Raw genomic sequence first — 4,825 nt, forward strand, 5'->3', positions numbered from 1 at the left:
GTCATCTCCACAGCAGCACAGTACGATCAGTGCCTTGCACATGGGGGAATAAGGATGTAATGTCATGAAGGAGGAATGTTTCAAGCTGGACACACCTACCCTCTCTCTCTTTCTCTCTCTCTCTCTCTCTCTCTCTCTCTCTCTCTCTCTCTCTCTCTCTCCATCTCTCTCTCTCTCTCTCTCTCTCTCTCTCTCTCTCTCTCTCTCTCTCTCTCTCTCCTGCACTTTAATTTTAGATGAATATGGTTTCAAGTCCACAAGATGTTTGTGTTTGACTTAATTTACATGTATGTCTTTACATGTATGTATGTCGGCACCAAAATCTAAATGTAACTGTCCATTTCCTTCTTCTCTTGAAATTGACATTAAGTTCTTATACTGTGATTGGCAACTCTAACAGTAAAGATATGGAAAAAAAACTACACAGCAGTTCAATTGCAAAAGACTAAAGATTGGTTGAATTTCAATTTCAGCAATTTAGGAAGTACATTTAAATTACAATTAAATAATTGCAAATAATAAACTGAAAATGAGAAGCCTTTTACTTTAAAGGCTTTCCTATTTTTGAATTGTAAATTCAAATCCCTTCCTGTATTGACTGAATTGCAATGTAATCGACCCGACCCTCCTCAGGATCTCTATGAAGAGATTCCAGTCTAATCAGGTTGACGACTTCGGCCACTGATCCATCTCAAGCCTCTGACTCTGTTACAGTATGGTATCACAGGTAAATCCGCTTGCGAAGTCGGGCCACCAGAGATCTGGGATCAGATTACACTACCCACAATCCTAGCCTGTTAAGAAACTGCTATTAGGAAATGTAAAAATATCTGACCCTGGATGAGGGGGTTATGTGACCCTGGATGAGGGGGTTATGTGACCCTGGATCAGGGGGTTATGTGACCCTGGATCTAGATGAATTTAGTTTTTGTCCTGCTGTGAACAGCGTTTGGTCTCTGTAGAGAAACGTTGCCAATATGGCGGCTCTGTGATGCGGCTTCCTTTAAAAAAAAAGGCTTTGGTAATGACTACAAGGAAAATAATTCTGGGTCTCAAATTGTTCATGTTGTCACCTCTTGTTCCAGACACTTCACTACCTGCCCTTGTGTGTTTCCCGCTTGTGTGTTTCCCGCCTGATTGGATTCACCTGTTCCTCTTCATCATTCCCTGTGTATTTAGCCTGTGTGTTTCCCCAATCTCATTGCCAGTACGTCTTTGTCCCTTGTGTCAAGTATTCCCATTATTTTTTTATCTTGTTTTTCCTTGTTTCCATCTCCCTGACGGATTGTTTACCTACTATTCTGATTGATTACCTGTGTACCGAACCCTGCCTTGCCTACCCTTTACTGGATTACCTGTTTTACCTATTGACTGCCTACCCGTGTATCGAACCTTTTCTGGAAGTAAAGACCATTGTTTTGGATTTTAAGTTTTGGTCTCATTTCAGTCCTCTGCCTGCATACTATATTCATTACAAATTGTTATTTTCAATTCCTTAGAGACTTTAGAATTGTGAATGTTTTAGTTTGAATTGTTGTTATTGTTATGATTATGATATAAATGAAAATTGCTAAGAGACACTAGGTTTGGAAGGATTGGCTACATTGTTGCCAAGAGAATTTGGTGCAAATTCAGACTTCAGAATCCCCAGATCTGTAGAAGCAAAAGAAGCTGACAGAAAGATACACTTGGCACGCATCAGGGACCAGCTGGGGAACACAGTCAGGTGTGGGGAGAGGAGAGAGGTCCATGCAACCAGTGCTACTTTCAGACCGATGAAGACATCAAGAGAAAATGGGACGACAAGACGGGGGGGGGCGGACAGGGCTGCGCGAAAGGAGGAATGGACCAATGAGCCTGCCACGCCAGGGGAGCTGGAGTAGTGGCAGCCCACAAATCCACCAGCCCACCGGGAATTCACCCCGTGCTCTAGATGGACAGTGCACTACTGCTTGAATTTGTAAAATTGTAGTAATAGATTATTCATTCAATTATCCATTCCTTCAATGTTAATGTGATCATGGATTAAAGGGCTTTACAGACAAGCAAGCTGTAGCGGCTATGCCGATGCCTGGGTACCCACTTTTCACTTAACCCAGAGAGGAGGGGTTTCAGATGAGTTTCTCCTCCAGGCCCCTGTACATTTCTGAATTGGGTAGGCTAAACCCTCACATGTACAGTAGTTCTTACTGCATTCATAGGATTACAATCGTCAACAACTCTTAACCAAAAGCAGGAGGTGCATTGATATTTATAATGCAGAGCTTGTTACACAGGTCAGTGAAAGTATAGTGAAATCATTCTGTCGGACATACTGACAGTCAGTCAAAATCCTTCTTGTGAATGAACAAAAGCGTTTTTCTTTGTTGCCATTTGATTAACATGAATGGTGCTCACTGAGTTAGGCCTATCCATTGAGAGTGCCGTGCGTTGGTCCTTTTTCATTGGCCAGTTAGCCTCCAGAGTCTGTACAATATTGGGCCTAAAATAAGTGTTCTGGGAGTCTAGCCCAGTGGGAACGATGCCTTGTTGGAAGGAATCACAGACTCACAAGAATCTGTGATTATGTGTAACTGTGACGAGGCTTTTGACTTTGCTTTGTTTGTGTGTGTGTGTGTGTATGTGTGTGAGTGTGTGAGTGTGTGTGTGTGTGTGTGTGTGTGTGAGAGAGAGAGAGAGAGTGAGAGACATTAACTGTATGTGTGTGTGTGTGTGTGTGTGTGTATGTGTGTGAGTGTGTGAGTGTGTGTGTGTGTGTGTGTGTGTGTGAGAGAGAGAGAGAGTGAGAGACATTAACTGTATGTGTGTGTGTGTGTGTGTGTGTGTGTGTGTGTGTGTGTGTGTGAGTGTGTATGTGTGTGTGTGTGTATGTGTGTGTGTGTGTGTGTGTGTGTGTGTATGTGTGTGAGAGAGAGAGAGAGAGCACACACTGTACTTTCTTGTCTTCTGTGAGAACATTATCCCTACGTACTATTATCATTGATATTCTGACCCCTTTTCAATAATCATCCTAAATTTCTTTAAATGTTTTAATGTTACATGTTACAACAATAATGTATGGTATTGGTATGGTACTTTGGACTGGCACCGGAGACATAATGGTTATAGCATCCTACTGTCATTTCTTTCCTTAACTGTAACACAGAAACCTAGGCAACTCTATTTCTCTGCAACAGAACCACAGGTGGACTAAACCTATCCCCCTCAAGGTTAGCGTCCATTCAAAAGCACTGCACAGCAGTACATGTTCCAAGAAGATTGACTCTGATTAAAACACAATGAACTAAGGCACATGTGTTCTTCACATCACAATGACGAGCTTTGTTTTGTCGGACCCAACCTTTAAAGAACCTGAGGGCCACAGATAAGAGGTACCAAGCAAATACCACATGCCTCTTCTTGCGGCAAGAGGTCAGTAAACACACACAGTGATTCATCATGTACAGATGATATCGTACAGTCATGTTCCCTGAAAGCTTTCATAAGCCACACTTGACTCAAAGTGAACTTTCAGCGTTCTTATTTAGTTGATTTCTTTATTCTTTTTCTTCATTCTTCTTCATTCATGCATGCGAGTCCCATTTAGATTCAAACTCTCTTTTACGAGAGAGACCTGTTTCAAAAGCGGCAGCAAGCAAGCATTCTGCACGTCATCATTTTTAATTACATTGTAAATCACCTGTAAATCAATCATCAATCATGATTTTTAATTACATTGTAAAACACCTGTAAATCAATCTTTCATGACTGATAGATCTACAATATTGTACCACATGAGGAACTTCACTTAATCCCTCTCTGAACCAACTCCAGCCAGACGGAGTTGAAGAGGGCAGCTCAGGGACTAGAAATACACTCATTTAGAATTGATGGATGACATGCTGGCACGCTTGCTGCATGTGCAAGGACCACGCCCCCCTACCACTGGTGGTTACATAACATGCCATTAATATTCACTGCATGGTGGTAGCCAATCAAATCAGGGCTAAGGCACAGATGTCCATACAGTCACAGCATAATGTTGTGGTTCAGCTCAGGCTTAGAGAATTAACTATTTTGCTTTCCTATGCTATTTAAAAGGGCCTAAACAAGTGATGCTTTAATTTTCCCTCCAGAGATTTTGAGTGTGTTTGACAGATGCTTGTTTATCCATCTAGGTTAAACTACTCTGCAACTTGGCACTTTTTGTTGAAATTTTTCAGCCAAATGGCCCACCACTTGTTTTGGTATAAAGTTGATGTGGCTGGGGGAATGTGACCAATCCAGTTTTGGATGCCAGGAGAGTCTGTGATATTGAAATTGTACTATGAAACATATTTCAAAGCTACATTTTTGACAATATTTACATAAAATAAAGTAAAACAATGTTATATTTGGGTAATGATCAGGTGAGTTGCATTAAGCTCATTCGGCAATTAGAAGTCATATTGGGTATGGGTATAACATGAATTGAAATAACCATTGAACAGCAGAACAAATCCCAGATTGTGCTTTTAAGACACAGCATAGTGCAAGCCTTGTGGCTTTGAGTGCCATTTAACATATCTTGTCATCATCTTTGGATGTTGTGTACACGGTCATGTCTCAGTTATCTTCATTTGTTTTGACCATGCTTTGGCGCCCCCTTGTGTTGCTAAAATGGCACTCCAGCAGCGAAAATAAAACGATTGTAGCGATGTTGCTAAATTCCAGGTGGTTTCTATTCAATCGTACAATGTTTTAATTTAGTTCCGAAATGTATGACAACAAAGAACATATATTTACAACAAATGTAGAGGCAAATTAATGTAACATTTTATACAGGCACTTTTTGGGGGCACGTTCA

The sequence above is a fragment of the Argentina silus genome, assembly GCF_951799395.1.
Source record: "Argentina silus genome assembly, chromosome: 17".
Taxonomy (NCBI): Eukaryota; Metazoa; Chordata; class Actinopteri; order Argentiniformes; family Argentinidae; genus Argentina; species Argentina silus.